The 16254-nt window shown below is 44.3% G+C and overlaps 1 protein-coding gene across 2 annotated transcripts in view; it reads left to right on the top strand.

Moving 5' to 3' along the window:
* The first annotated feature begins 4918 nt into the window (after positions 1–4918).
* The window catches only part of LOC100230322 (ligand of Numb protein X 2), a 28896-nt gene continuing 17560 nt past the window's right edge, over positions 4919–16254 (top strand). Inside the window, exon 1 of one of the 2 annotated variants that reach the window (XM_002195765.6) lies at positions 4919–5124. The gene's annotated coding sequence lies outside the window, so the exon portion shown is untranslated. Of the gene's footprint in view, positions 5125–9263; positions 9382–16254 lie in introns of those variants that run through there. The other variant, XM_072929251.1, reaches the window with a different exon arrangement.

Here is a 16254-nt window from a genome sequence, read left to right as displayed (position 1 = left end):
CAAATTCTAAACCCTGCAGGAACACACTATCTACTACAGACTCTGTATCAGGGAGCAGCAGCACCTCCCAGGCACAAAACTATATAGATAATATTCCTGAATTGGATCAAGTCTCCTCAGTATGTTATCAGTTTTAACTAAGAGAATAGTGCTGTAATTACAGGCTATAAAGTAAATTGAGCACCATACTTGCTATATAGACGTAATTGCTGGAATTTCAGTATCTTATCCCTTTTCTTCAAGAAATGAATAAGGAAGGGGAGTCAGGCTTTTGGGCTAAGCACCACAAAGATCAAGTCCACTCCTGTAAAATAATAAAGGAGAATTCAGGGGGACCTGAAATTAGCCTAATGAAATATTATTTTATTTATTGCTACAGTATCATTTTTTGGTAGGTGAAGTAATTCTGAACTCTCATTGAAAATACTGCAACAGAAGCATTATGACAAAAAGAAATCTGAGTTGGTTACAAAGAAGCTTCAGCATTTAAACAGTATCATTTAAAAATCAAGGGACAGGCATGTTATTCACAACAGCAAACCCAGAAAGTGATTTTCTTAATGTATTTTTTTAATCCTTATATTATCATATCTGCTCTGCTGCAATAACCCAGCTGGGTTTTTCCCCCTCCTAAGAAAAGCCAGATGCCCTCTTTCTATCTGCCAACAGGCACTTTTCTGGAAGCAAAGAATCAGCCTGTTTACATCTAATGAAAACATCCCACAGATCCATCAAATAAAGTACTCCAACATTGTTAATAACTGCCCATGGTTAATAAAATACCACGAGGATAGATAATGTAAAATAGTCCTCAATCATTACTAACACATGCAAGATTCTTGTGTTTTATTTCTTAATAGTCTGTTTGCTCCCATTTATAAATTCCAAACACGGGGACTTCAGCTACTCCCTATAAAATGCACAGGTAGCACTAATTTGCAGCAAACATAAAACAAAACTGTGAAAGCAACAAAAAAATGTGACAGAATCTGTCAGAATGAATCCAAACAAAGTGTTTGGGACCTGGGTTCACCAGAATGCCCTTGGTCCTCATGCACACGTGCTTCCATCACTCTGCTTTCCACAGAAGGGAGATTCCAGGGCATTTGATCATAAATTCCTGGGATGACTCTTTCTCCTTGTTTGTGGGATTTTTTTTTTAATTGTGTTTACATTCTTGTGTGTGGGTTGGGAATTTTGCTTTTGTTTGACTCAACATCAAAGTTGAGTCCCAAATTAATGTCGTGCAGTCATATATTCCTTGCACCTTCCCACAAGAGGATAGCCACACACACAGCTACCAAGTTTTATGCAAATTTAATGGGATTAAAGTAATCTATAAATCTTTGTGTGATGTGTTTTTGTTTTCTCATCCAATTTTCCTGCTGTTATTTTTCCAATTATTTTGCTTATTGAATACCTATTTTCAGATTAAAAAACAAGCTGTCTGAATCTTCTGAAATAAAAGAATTCATAATCTGTAAACACACAAGTTTGTTCAGTTGATATTTAAATTCTGTTTGCCAGAAACCTGCATTTTAATCCTGACACATGCCCTGCACAGGAGTGTGGACATTAATCTTTCCCACACAGTGGTTACTGTACAAATCACACACAGGAAATTATCAGCAGTGAAAGCAGATAAAACTCAACCTGAGATTTGTGACAGAGTCTTTGCAGCTCTCAAAAGCTACACAAGTAATTCAGCAGAAGTGGTAGTAAATAAAAACCCCTTGAGTTGTGCAGAACTTTGGTGTTTCAAAATCAATAGTGAAGACCAGAGTGTGAGGTTTGTGAGAGGTGCCAGAGAAGGCACAGCTGACAGATTCTCACCAACAACAATTTAACCAAAGTCAACATTTGAATGTTACTCCAGAAACTATTTCTCTCCCAAATATTGAGGTGTTTTCCATGCAAAACATTTACATCTGAGCCTCCTCTTCAGGTTTACACAACACATTAACTGCCAGCACAACAATCCAGTGGAGCAATTAATTTACACTTTGCAAACTGAGTATTTCAGCTGTGGTTTGGGATCCTTCTTCACCAGGATCAGTTTCATATTTAGCCACTTCTGACTGCTTCCTTAGCTTTTCTAGGAAAGAATCTCATCCATCCATTCCACTTCTGAATTATAAATTAGATTGGGGAACTCCATCTGCTTTAAAAATACATCAATCTATTTTAAATGTGTTTATATATTTAACATAAAATATATTTGTAGAGATTTTCACCTGTTTTGTTTTGCAACTGGATCAGTGTCCTGCTCTGGTTCACAGTGCAGAGCTAAGGGTTGTTGTGCCTTGTTGCCAGGGCAGGAACAGGAGCAGGTAGGAACCAGTAATACAGCAAAGTCTTTGTGTCATCAAGCCAAGCCTTATTTAAGATGTGTCTGCTTTTGCCTGGGCTAAAAATTAGTTTCAGTTCCTTACATTTGTGTTAGCTCTGCAGAAGAGACCTGTGTGCTCTACGAGTCCATTTAGTAGCCATGACTCAGTGGGATTCCTTTATTACAAAACCAAACCAGAATTCCAGCACGCTTATACAATAAACTTTCACCAGATCTTAATTATGTTTGGTCACACTGTCCACTCAGAAACAGCTGATAAAAATCTCCAGCGAGTGCTAACTTGACAGAATTCCTCATTTTGAAGATTTGCATCCATTTGAGATTTCCCTGGGGTTTGTCTCCCCAGTACCCCAAGTTCACCCACACATTTCCTGTCCTCACCCTGGAGCTGCACGGGAGAGGAAGAGGGAATGGTTCTGTGCTAAGGTTTAAACCTCTCCTCTCATGAGCTCTCAAGCTCTACAGTGCTCAGTTTAAGCTCTGCCTGTTTACAGGCCAGGCTGTTCAGTAGAAATGAGCTCTGGGTTAATGAGTTCAAGCCCAGGTGTGAAGTTGGGGTGCAGACCCACCCTGATGTCTCTGCACCAGGTTCTGGTGCTCATGCCTGAGCTGGCAATGCACTTCCAGATTTATTCCTAAAATATTTTTTGTTCACAATGATCTTATGGATGCTACCCAGCCTCCTAAGCCTTGGTGCTTCAGAGGAAATCCTATCTGACATTTAATTTATCCTAACCAAAATCAATGGGTTTGCAAAGCTAGATCATAGTTCTCAGCTGAGCCCTACAAAATCACCTTACACTTCATGTCCTGTGGAAACATGGATCTTATGTGGGCAAAGATGGATTGTTGGTGTGTCTCAGTTCCATTAGATTTCCAAGAATAATCTAAATAATATAATGAAAGCACCTTGCTGTACACCCTACAGCCTAACCTACCTGTGCAACACAAAGATTCCTCGCTTGCTCCCAAGCACAGCTCACAGTCCCTCATTGTAAGACCTCAACAGACAAAAACAGGGAACAGAATGAATTAATGAGGTAGCAATGAACCAGAAATACTTAATAGAAAATTTGACACAAAAGGGACAAACTGAGTTTAAAAACTGATAAGAAATCATAGAATAGCTTGGATTGGAAAGGACCTTAAATATAATTTAAGTTCCAGTCCCCAAATAAAAGATGATCTCTTCTCTCATTTATTGACTATTAATGAATAACACAGATCCCCAGCCCTGCTAAAGCAGAAAAGGTGTTTTCAGGACATGGAAAGGACTTTCTCCTCCCTCCATTTAGGTCTGTATCAGCAACTCTTTAGAACATCCTAAATGATCAAATGCAGACAGGAGTGTGTTAGTTCCATCTACCCTACATTACCTCTCAGTGTACAAAAGTTCTCTTCCTAATAAATCCTCCACTACACCACTAGTTCAAAGTCTATTTTCTTTTCTTTATTGTCACAAACATCATGCTCTTTATTACTTCATGACCCTCTTGTCTGCAGAAAGAGCAATTCCAAAGCTGTGTGATGAACAAGAGAAAGAAATGATAACCCAGAAACTATAATGGGTTGTGTTTTGTAGGGTCAGTCTCTTCCTTTGGTAGGAACTCCAAGCTTGGACATAGTGCTTACACAGCTTGGAAACTTAAACCGTGTGTGTGGTTTGTCATTTTGCTGTTTGAAGCAGATTTCCTGGGAGTTGCCTCGACAGGAACACTGGAACCACTTGGAGTTTATAGAAAGGACAGGTAAATCAGCACTCCCTGGTATCCAGGGCCATCTCTTCCCCTGAGGGGAGCAGGAATTGTCCCGTGGGAATTGCCGTGAAGGGAAATTGACCTGAGGGAAGCAGGGATGCCCCCGGGCGATCGGATTGCCTTGAGGGCAGCAGGGATGCCACGAAAGGAGCCGGGATGTCCTAAGGGAAGGAGGAATGCTCTGAGGGGAGCGGGAATACCTCAAGGGGGGAAGGCGCTGAGGGCAGCGGGGATGCCCTGGGGGGAGTGGGAAGTCGGGGACGCACCCTGAGGGCAGCGCGGATGCCCCGAGGGCGGCGGGCGGTCGAGGCCCGGGTCGCGCCCCGAGGGCGGCGGGGATGGCCTGAGGGCGGCGGGGAAGACCCGAGGGCGGCGGGGAAGCCCCGAGGGCGGCGGGGATGGCCCGAGGGCGGCGGGGATGGCCCGAGGGCGGCGGGGATGGCCCGAGGGCGGCGGGGATGGCCCGAGGGCGGCGGGCGGTCGAGGCCCGGGTCGCGCCCCGAGGGCAGCGGGGATGGCCTGAGGGCGGCGGGCGGTCGAGGCCCGGGTCGCGCCCCGAGGGCAGCGGGGATGGCCTGAGGGCGGCGGGGATGGCCCGAGGGCGGCGGGGATGGCCCGAGGGCGGCGGGGATGGCCCGAGGGCGGCGGGGAAGCCCCGAGGGCGGCGGGCGCTCGAGGGCCGGGACGCGCCACAGCCGCCGCGGCTCCTGTGGCGGGGCGGGCCGAGGCCGCCGGGTGTGCGCGGCCCGGGGAGGCGGCGGCGGAGGAGGCGGAGGCGGTGAGGGGAGGGCAGGGCTGGGCTGAGCCGTGCCGGGCGGGCGGGCGAGTGACACCTGGGCGGCTGCGCTGCCTCCTCCTCCTCCTCTCACGTAGGTTTCGACTTTCTTCCCCGCCCGGAAACTTGGTGGAGGCGCCGCGCTCGCCGCCGTCGCAGGCCGGCTTGGCGCTGGGCTTGCAGCGCCTCTTCCCTCCCCATCCCAGCGGAGAGCGAGCCCTGTCCTGCCCCGGCGGCCGCAGGTGAGCGGGGACGGGGCGGGGGGCGTGAGGGGGTCCCGCCGGGACTGAGGGGTGAGGGAGTCCCTGAGGGGCGCGGGGGTCCCTGAGGGGCGCGGGGGTCCCACCGGGCTGAGGCTCCCTGAGGAACTCGGGGGGTCCGGACCGGCTGAGCGCCGTGAGGGGCTTGGGGGGGTCCCACCGGGGCTGAAGGGATGTGGAGCCCCTTCAAGGTCGGGGGGGGTCCCGGATGGGATGCGGGGTTCCCCGAAGGTCCCGCCGGGCTGAGGTTGGGGTTCCCCGAAGTTCCCGTTCTCCCAGCGGAGAGCTCGGCCGTGACCACAGCCAGGGTCCCTTATCAGCGACACGGGCAGCGCAGGTGAAGGCTGCCGGCCCCGGGGTTTAACTCTTCACAGCTGCTGCCTGCCACCAAACCCGGCTTTTCTGCTTGTGGGGCTCGCAGGGAGGCAGCCGGGCAAAAATGTCTTTGCTAGGAGACGGAGAGCGGCAAAGTCGGCGAGTTTGCTGGTAATTAATGCAGGGGGAAAAACGCCTATAAATAGGAGTTGAGATAAACAAGGAAAGCACAGCAAGGTGAGGATGTGGACCTTTTGGAAATACCTTAAAGGTGAGAAGTACAGGTGATGATAAGGCTTAGTTTAACCCAAAGACTAACCATTTATCTGTAAAGATTTTTATTTAAGAAAGGTTTTTTTATGAGGGGTGTAAAGCGGAGTGGGACTGTGTGCTGCTGATTCTGCTCTGCTTGGCTGGGTGCACTTGTTATCTCGAGGATAATGACAGAAGGAGAGAGATCTGATGGAGAAGGAGCAGATCAGGTAGCAGCCAGCTGATGCCAGCGCAGGAGGTGGCAGGGACAGCGGGACTGCCCCTTTCGGTGGCACTGCAGGCTTAGTTTGCTTTCAGCCCCGCTTGAAACGGCACTTCCAACTCCTTGAGCGGTTTTTGGGACCTACTTTACCTTCGGAAAGTAAGAAATGCAAAATGAATGCTTCCCTGCTGCTTACCAAACCGAAAAACTGTCATGTTTAAACTTCTGTTCCAGTTTTTTGGCCAAGGCAAAAGGACCAGAAAATAAAGTTTCTGTAGGAAAAATATTCCAGCTCGAGTGCAGATATAAGTGGTAGGGGAGGTCTCTGCTGTGCAGAGAGTGTGTCGCAGCAGGGGCACAGTATAGATAATTGGCAGCCCAGAGAAATTTCTGTCCCTGTCACAGAACCCCAGAGTTGTCCTGTGTAATCCTTAAGCCCCTGAAAGCTCAGGCAGCCCCAGGGTTTGGGTGGTGGAGGGAGTTGGAGCTCTCCTGCAGCAGCGCCAGTGGTGTGCTGTGCCTTTGAGGGACGGCACTGACGTTTGTCCTTGATGCCGGAGCTCTTGGCAGCTCTCCAGCCAAGGGAGAGCAAGTTGCACACATGGCTCCTTCAAAACAAAACTTCTTTCTCTGAAGTTGCACACTCCAAGTCGTCTTTCACAAGTGCCCTGAGCAGATGCAGTGTGCCTGCTGCTGAAAAGGGCCTAAGGCAGTGGGAATATTTATTCCCTCCCCCAAAGGGATTTGCTCCCTGGACCAGCTTAGGAAGTCAGAACAGCACCAGTGCTTGTGCAGGGCAAAACAAAAGGGTCATATGGCTGGGGATGGAGCAGGGAAATGATAAACAGGAGGCCAACCTTCTCTGGGGACTCCCCAGCTGGAAATCTCAGCCGTGCTGGAAAATCCACACCTTCACTCTCCCTGTGTAAGTGTTAGCATGCAAGCTGGGTGCAGATGGGATTCATTTAAATAACGGGGGTATGCTGGCATAAACCCCATGGGATGAACGGGAAAGGATGACCTGTGGTGTGCAGCATAAAGGACCATCTGTTGAATGTCAAATTTCATGTTTTCAACCAAATCATTACTGAGGGAGGTGAGCAAGAGTTAAAAAAACCAACCCAGCCATATGGCCTGGGGAATGAGGGCTCAAAAAGGTGGAAGAAGCAGCTCCAGAAGGGACCTGGCAGCTACGTGACCTCTAAAAAACCCCCTGAGGTTTGAAGATACCAGATAAAACAGGTTGAGATTGATTCTGGATAAGCTTAGTGGTCCCTGAATGGCAATTCCAGTAACTCCTGGAAATTTTAATTAATGGGTTTGTAAACTACAGTAGTGCAGGACTTCCCCAAATGTGGTTCATAAAAGAATTTATGGCATTGTAGAATCTTAGACTTCCATACGTAAAATAATAAATATCACTGCATAATAAAGTACCTGTAGCTCATTAAACACCCTGTCTATATTTTCTCTTCTCCTTGCATTGCCATATATATCTTACTTTCTGCATTAAAATAAAAACTTCCTGCTGCAACAGCTCTATTGATTTCACTTTGAAAATGAAGCTGCATCATTTCATTCTGCTCGTGTGGATCTCCCCAGAGGAGTTGCAGCTGTTGCCTTACTCACAGGCCTGAATATGTTTTGCTGGTTTGATACAAAACCCTCTTGTTTGGCTTTTCCTTCTCAGTTTACTTTAGTGGAGCTGCTCGTACAGTTGCTAGGAATTGTATTTGACAATCCCTCATCAGTTTATGGTCCCTGATTTATACCATATAAAACGTTGCTCTTGGCTTAGAAATTTCTTGACACCAATGGAGTTTGAAAATATGAAAATATCTGGCAGTTTTTCTGATATTTCACTTGAGAAATTGCCCATGAGTCGGTATCTCACAAGCCCTCTAAAGGGTTAGAGGGGATTTAGATAAATGAGTAGTAAGAATTACTGTGCTGGTCCAGGAAAAAAACACTTAAGGCTGGAAGGGGGAAAATAGAATAAAGCTGGATCAATTTGGAAAGACAATCAGCAGCTTACAGGCAAAGGCTTTTAAAATTTTTAACTATATATATATAGTGGTTCACTGTGCAAATTTTGTTTGGAGACTGCAGTGTTCCTTATTTGGAATATTCTCCAAGGGAAGCGCTAGAAGGGATTATGTGTTTTGTAGAAGTGCTGTCTAACTTTGGTACTCTTTGGCTGTACCTTAAATCATGCAAGTTTTGTAAACAGCTGCAGCAGAGTCTCTTTGAAAGCTGATTTTCTGACAGTTAAAAAGGAGTTGAGATAAAACTTGCCCTGTTCATCTGAGGGTTCAAGAGACTCACCTTGAACCATCAGTGTAGCCGTTGCTGAAAGCCCAGTAAATCATAAGCAGCCCTATTTGTAAAGTTCTCAGACTTATCTAGGGGTGGGTGGTTTGATAACAGAGAAATTCTTCTCACTTAATAAATGCTATTGAAGATCCCTACACAGCAGATAAATAACGGCGGCAGTCCTGCCCTGGGAACTGAGAGCTGAGGATTTCCTCTTGTACATGATCACAACTGATCGGGAACAAAAATTGCCACGTGATTATTTGGAGGAGGATACATAAAAATAAACATAACGGCTGTCCTGGGCCTTTTAGTCCTGAGGCTACAACCCAGTTCCCTGTGAGAGCAGCACCTGGAGCTGCTTTAGCCAGATCTCTGGGGGTGAAAACCGAGTGGAGAAAGGAGATTCCTCCCCAGTTCCCTCCCCACGGTAGGTTCAGGAGGAATGTGGCTGCTGCACTGATTTGACAACAGCTCAAGGACTTTGCTCTGTTGCTTCAGCTCCCTTAGCTGATGAGGCAGCCACTCCCACTTTATAATTATTTTTAGAACAAGGGAAAATATAATTATCAATTCACGCAGATTGCAAATATGCACCCCATACGGCAAGATAACAATGGGTTTTGAAGTCCTGCTGCTGGCACCAGCTTGGACACAGCCTTAAATCGGGATAAGATTTGAAAAGAAAGAAACACATCCCAAAATGCCTCCTGCAGTTTTGCTTCTCCCAGGTGTGAGGGTTGTTTGAAGTCGGTAAGATACACCAGGAGAAACAGTGTGAAATTGGATGTAAAGGAATCTTCAATTCCACGTGCAACTGTGTAAGCTCCTGAGCCATTAACACAGATGTCTTAAACAGTAGAGTATGTCTCAAGTCTTCTAAAAATGAGATATAATACTTTTCTGTCTCTAGGGGAAGGTAATCTTAATCCAGAGACCTTTATTTTTTATTTTTTTGACTTCTGCTGTTTCATTATTTACTTAGGACCTGTCACCTGTGGTGAAGGGCATTACACTACTGGTTGCAGCAGCTCTGCTACCCAGAGGCACTGACAGAGTTTAAGTTCACTTCAAACTCAGCTGCAGCTGCCCTGGGGAGCCACAGTTTGAGAAGGTTTCGTTTTGTTTAAATGAAGGTAACTTGTTTTCTTTCTTTCTTTCCCCTTTACCATGATCTGAGGGTGAGATGGAATGTAAAGGGGAATTACAGACTTAATTAGCTCTTAATTCAGCTCTTTTAGTTAGTGTGAACAAGCTCGGGCTGGAAAGTACTTTGCATAAAAAGCCCTCTTACCCCGTGAAAGGAAGTCTGAGCAGGGTAATGTGTCCTGCTGTCACCCATGGCATCGGGTGCTGGAGCTGTTGGGAAAGAAGAGCCATCCAGGGGAAATGTGCTGGACCCCCTGGAATGACTCTCAGCAATCCTGCCTTGGGTTTGTTTTGTGGCTGAGATTCCAAGTGCCAAACTCTTTAAACAGAACATAATTTAAAAAAAATAGTGCTACTGAAACTGATACTTGGACCAGGTAATGAGGAGTCCTGTGCTACTTTATCCTGCAGCAAAGCCCTAATCTGGTGCTTCTGTTGTTAAAAACTGTGAATGTTGATAGGAAATATTTCATCTCCAGGTGCAAAACTGCTTTCATGCTGCTGGATTGCTTGTGGTAAAGTTTTGTAGAAAACAAGAGTTCCTTGTTTGTGTTTTAATGAACTTAGAAAATGAGTTATTTTGTGCTTAAGGCTGAGAGTAGCCAAGATTAATTTATTTTAACTGAAATTAATTTTAAAGTAGCACTTTGATAGAATATGATAAAGATTAAAGCTCTACAGGAGTTTCTCACAAGATAGCAAAGCTTAGAGCTACAGAAATACCTTTTGTCTCCCAAAAAGCAAGAGTCTCTCTTTTCCCGCCTCCTCCCTTCTCACATTACATTTAAATATCTCTGATGTGACCACCCTGGTGAGATTATTCAAACAGGGACTTTAAAAACATCCAGTTAAATAAAATACAGTGCACAGTCTGCTTCTTCCCCTGTATCCTTTGGAAGTGCTGTGCTGAGGAAGCATTGCCTGTTCCTGACTTGTATGACAAATAGAGATCACAGATGGTCAGTGGTGTGCAGGTTTGCTTTCATCTCTCTCTGTAAAGAGGGAATTTGGAGGTAGACAAACAGACACTCATGAGCTAACAGCATCTGATATGCATTTGTAGCCATTAGATGCTCCATTTGTACCTCATGTTCCTAGAAGCAAACACAGCTCTTTGGAAAGTAAGTGTGCTCCAGATATTCAGATGAACCCAAATCTTAACATCACATCTCCTAATCCCTCTTTGTTTGGTTTTGGATCTCTTGTTGCAGGAGTTGCAGGAGAAGCTTTGGTTATTAATTACTGTTTAAATCCTTAAATAATAGCACTGGGTTTCTTCTTTCTTTGTAGAAAGCTTCTTCCACAAACATCAAACTGATTTTTAGGGATAGAGTTGCAGTTAGCTGCCAATTGAAAATGTAGGTGAGGGTGGAGGTGGGAGTATTTAATTTCCTGGAGAGAGAAGATTATAGATACAATAGAAAAAAAAAAAAAAAGAAAAAGACAATCCACCCCTGTGGTGGTAAAATTTCCATACGAATATTTGGGTCAAATTCTGTAAAGAAGCAAATTGATTTAAGTGACTGAAGAATTCCTGTGAGCACAAAATGAGCAACATGCATGTTTGTGTGAAATATTCTGTAGAAAGGAGGGTGGATATAGTGGAAACATCTTGCAAGGGTGAGAAAGCAGGAAGAAATACATCAATAAACAAGCTTTTTCTGCAGCACTTGTCTTCAATTTGATGGCATTTAATGTATCAATTTTTTTCTGGGTGCTGTTAAAATAGTCACTGTTTGATCCCCTTTGGAAGAAGAGTGTAGGTGGAAAGCTTAATTCGTAAAGAAGGAAGGAGAGAGGAAATTTATTAGCTCTTGTTACCCAGATAATATTCACAGAACGATAACACCAGAACCTCCTGCTCTGTAGAAAAAATTGGGATTAATTTTTGAGATTACTTTTGTTTAGCCCCGCTACTTTAACACTCTGGGTCCTGTGAGACAGTCACTGTTCTGTGCAATCACTAACTGAGAGAGATGCTAATATTCTGAGCATATGGTAGTGAGAGAAATAAATTACAAGTACCAACTTCTTAAGTTTCATGTCAACTTCTTGTGTTTTCATTCTCCTCAAATTAAAAATGCTCACAATTTAAACTATTGATTGCCAGCAAGGTTTTTAAACTGAGTATTACAAATCTTTCCTTGTGTTGAACTTTCAGATATGTTAACCAGACAGGTTTTTTATAAAAGTCTGGAAGATTTGTGTAAAATTTAGAATTTTTGAAAATCTGTCTGGAAGTGAGTTATGTTATAAATGTAAAATCTATCAGTGCTGCAGAGCTGATCCTGCTGAAGTTGCTCAGCAGAAAACTCCTTGGGATTGTCCTGCTCTACTCAAGCCTTTCAGCTCATCTCTCAGGATTGGGTTTCCTGGGATAGGTTGTTATCCTGGTCTAACAGGATAATGATTCTGATTATAATTAATGAAATACAATTGGCTTTCTGTTTTCTGGTGGAGAAAACAGATACTTGCCCAGAAAAGGAGGCAGATAAAATACCAAATTGTTTAATGAGCACAGAAACACCAGGGAGTTAAATACGACTTATTTTCACATGTATGATCAGAGAATGGGTATAAAAGTGATAGGGACAATGGAAATTTAAATTTCCATTTTTCTTGATACTCATTACGGTAAAGCAGCTTTGATTTAGAGTTTCTGAGTCAAAATGTTCACACAAGGGCTGAGCAGTTACTCTTGGAGGTGGCTCATTAGAAATCCTGTGGCTTCAAGGCAAGCTCAATCACTGAAAGGGTTGCTTTTTATTTAGCTGTATTAAATGCAGCATTTCCAGATGATAATACATTCAGTGGCTGATCTTCAGCCGTATCAGAAAATAATAAAGATAGTAGGAAATTGTATCAACACCTGAAACCATTCTTGGGTTTGGTGTTCTGTTTTTTTGTAAAATTGACCTCCTTCAATATTGTTTATAAAAATCCTCTGCTATTTCAACACTTTCCTGTGCCACTGTTGTAAACTAAGGGCAGCTCAGTGATGGTTGTGAAATGCTGTGGTAACACACTGGAAGTGTTTTGTCAGGACTGGAGTGCCTGTCCTATAAAATCTGTCTCATTCCATGAATCCTTCTTCACAGCAGTGATGAAATTCAGCAAAAGCCCCTCTGTTACAGAAGACATTTTCAATGTTCTTTTCTGTCTCTGGAATGGAAAAAAATGCCATTCTGTGAAACACAAACTTCTTAACTGAATTAAAATTGTTTGAAGAAAGTTGAGAAAAAGCTCTGCCCCTTTTTATTTCTAGAGGATTGGGTTTGCTCCATCAGAATCCATCTGGAACTTGGTTTTAGGTTTGGTCAGTGCCCTGCTGGTGTGTGCCCTCAGCCATCTTCACCCAGATTGTGCTGGCTTGTTTTGTCCACCCCCAAAAAAATTAATTAATTGTTTAACCTTCAGTTGGAATGTTGCAATTCCAGTCTCCCAGGGAAATGCTGTTATAAATATAATAACTGACATAATTATTGCAGTGAAGTGTTACATAGCAGGAGACGTGGGGCATGTGTCCCACAGTCCCCAAACCAGCTTTTATTTGGGTTTTCAACCCAATATTTTTATCACTATGTCAGTGCTAACCTACGGCTGCCCCAAAGTATAAGCCATGGCATTTCTAAAATATTTCCCATGATACACCTCTCTTTTTAATATTGAGAACCAATTATTTGATGATTTTTTTGAAAATTATTTCTGAACTTCAGCTGTTTGAGACGATCTCTAGTCACCCATATCCTCCAGGAAGAACTTTACACTTGTATTCTGTGTCCTTGCTGCAGACTGGCTGCATGGTTCTGTGTTTTGCAATATGGAATGTGATCTGCTTACTCACCATATTTGTGGTTTTAGAAATCAGTTTGTTAATAGAAACAGGCTTGATTTTATTATTTTTTGTTTGGGTTGTTCTTTTTCCCCAGGAGTTTCCTATGTTGCCGTAGGTAGGTCCCTTGAGATCCTCTTCAGAGCCATAACAAGGTGTTAAATTCCCAGGAGCTGCTGCCTCTGTGGGTCTGTTTTAACCTCTGGTGATGTAATTTCTCAGTTTTTAAATGGGAATAGCAGCAATGTTACCCCTCAAAGAAATGAAATTCAGGTACATGCCTTATGTATGCCAAAATTCACTCGTACCAAATGCTGGAATTATGTGAGCAGACAGGCTTGGCTTGAACAGAACTTTAACTTGTGCTCCACACTAACAGTGGCACAGTGAAATGCCCTAAAAGCAGGAGCCAGAGCTGTTTGGGAATGCTGTTGATAAGCTGGGAAGCTGGAATGCTGCTCTTGTGTAGCCAGGTACCACAGGCACAGCTCCTGCTCAGTCACAGCACAAGTGGAGGCACGGGGTTGGGAAGATTTGAAGATTTCTTAGATAATCACGCTCTTTTAAAAAAGCGTTTTTTATTCAAGCTGTAGAAGTGAGTCATCAGTTCTATTTCCAAGTCTGGGCTGCTGGGCAGGGAATGAGCAGTTTGCCCACCAGGAATGGTGCCGAGGTTTTCAGTGCTGGTGTGGTTCTTGGCAGACCCCTCCCAGAGCTATTAACAGTGTTGTAGATGTGCAGGGGGGGCAGATCTGACGCTCTGGCAGAGCTAAAACAAGAATAGGCAATGTGCTAATATTGTCAGGAATAGTCTTGCTTTGGCAGGAATACAGATTAGACTACCTGATAAGTCATCTTAAAAAAAAAAAAAAGTCTAGTCTTTGAGTCAGTGTTACAGTACCAGGAATTCTACTTAAAAAAAAATGCCAGCACTGATATTCTGATTTTTAAAAAATACAGTAAAGATAAAGTGATCCCAAAGAAATCCTTATGGGATAAGAAATTAGGAAATATAAAGAGATTTCTGATGGTCTATTTCCTTCAATTCTTTGTTATGCATAGGGGTGGGGTGTGTTACTCTCCAAATAATTCTGACTCCAGAGGCATTTCTTGTATTACCCTTTTAGAGCAGCACATGCACATGTCAGGCTTTAACAATTCCATGCAGTCAGTGTGTAGTAACCGGGGACCAAACTGGATCCTGATGTTGTGATTCCCTTCTTATGTGAGTGAAAAGCCACGGAGAGATTCCAGTACGTTGGAGAAAGGCAGCAGGGAAGGAGCCACCCTGTGCTGGAAGGAAGCTGGGGAGTAGGGAATGATGGAACAAAAAGAACAACACAGGGATGGAGGGGTTGGTTGGGTTGGTCTGGCCTTTGGAGGTTAGAACGAGGAGCTGAGATTGGATTGCAAAGGACTGAATTTGTATCAAACTCCCCTCCAAAGCTGGAGTCCAGTGGGCTCTCTGGACTGACTTTGAGAGTGGCTCATTGAAGCTGAGGGGAGCCAGGCCTGTTATGATGAAACAATGATTTTCTAAACATTTCAACTGTGCCTTGTTGGGCTGCAGCAGCATCTGTGCTGGATGAGATTTTAGCAATTCTTCCCTTGCAGAAGCTCTGCTTTGTGCCTGAGTCCCTGAGCAAGGGAGGCTTGTTTGAGCCTGCTGCCCTCCCCGTGCTGCTCACTCAGCCCTGCCTTGCCCAAGGCTCTGGGCTGGGTTTCAACACAGAGGTGTCAGCCTTGGCTTCCCTGGTGTCAGCAGGAGTGTCCTCTTTATTGAGGGGACAGTGGTGTAAAATTAAAATTCACCTGGGCATTAAATGAAATCTTCACCCCTTGTTTTCAAGATCTGGAGGTGAGACAGCAGATCAGCTTGGAGCAGCAAAATTTTGGTGACACTTTTCTCTTCCACAAGTTATTACTCAGAAATTACTCACCATTTGGATTCATCTTGTGTAACCTTTAAACACAGAGAATTAATTTGATAAATAATCTGAAAAACCCCCAATATAAGTAGTTTATCAGTAAAATTACTGTGAGGTTTGTTTTTGCTAAGAAAGTGGATTTGTTTCATCACCTGCCAAAGTTTTATGCAAATAGTCCAACCCGAAGCACAAGTATTTCTGATTGGTAGTGTTTGCCTTGGAAGCTCCTTGTTTCATTAACTGGTGGTGCTGAGCTGATTGATTGGAATTGCGGAGATGTTAAGTGATGGTCTGATGTTGAAATGCTCCTTTTGCACCTGTAAGACCGTTCCAGATCAGCTGAAGGCTGGCAAAAAGGCAAACAGAAGGGCTGCCTGTTTCAGGAGGAGGCAAGCACCAAACAGCGGGCGGATTTCTGAGAGAGGGGACCATGGACACATCAACTTTCATTTCCATGGGTGCTGTCTGAGAGCTGTGCTTTGTTCTGGGGGCACTGAGTCAGCCATGCAGGAGTTAAGGAGGGAATGCAAACAGAAGAGTCAGGGATGTTCACCCAGCTTGAGTGCTTCCCTCAAGGGAAGATGCTTTCTTGGCACTGCAGCGGGGGAGAGAGGAGCAAATAACTCCTGTTGTACCCACCTGGAGCTGTGACAGCAATGTTTAATCTTCTGAAGTGAACAAGTTCCTATGGCTGGGGAAGAATTCGCCTGTGAAATGGCTGATTCTGTTGGTGATACATTCTTCCTTTAATTAAATAGCTGACTTACCTTGACAATTAATTGGAGTGATGTATGACTTTTATTAGAAACCCATGACTAATTTTTTCTTGCCGTTCCTGCTATCTTATTGTTCTTGTCTACCCTCCTCCCGAGTTCTGCTGCGTGCCAGCTGTGTCCTCCAGGCACTGGTGCAGACCAGTGTTCCCTCTTGCTTACCTGTTCCAGATAAAGTCATTGTTTTCAGGTATTTTCCACACCATCTTTCAGAAATTTTCCATTTCATCAGTTTTGCAATTTTTTTTTTTTTGTTTTCAGAGTCTGGAATTCTTTACTTTAAAAACCCCACCAATCACAAGCTCCTAAAAACACCACAGCACCCCC

This window comes from Taeniopygia guttata, chromosome 4A (genome assembly GCF_048771995.1).
Source record: "Taeniopygia guttata chromosome 4A, bTaeGut7.mat, whole genome shotgun sequence".
Classification (NCBI taxonomy): Eukaryota; Metazoa; Chordata; class Aves; order Passeriformes; family Estrildidae; genus Taeniopygia; species Taeniopygia guttata.
Note: the sequence above shows the minus strand (reverse complement) of the source record. Positions and strands in the feature narration are given on the sequence as shown.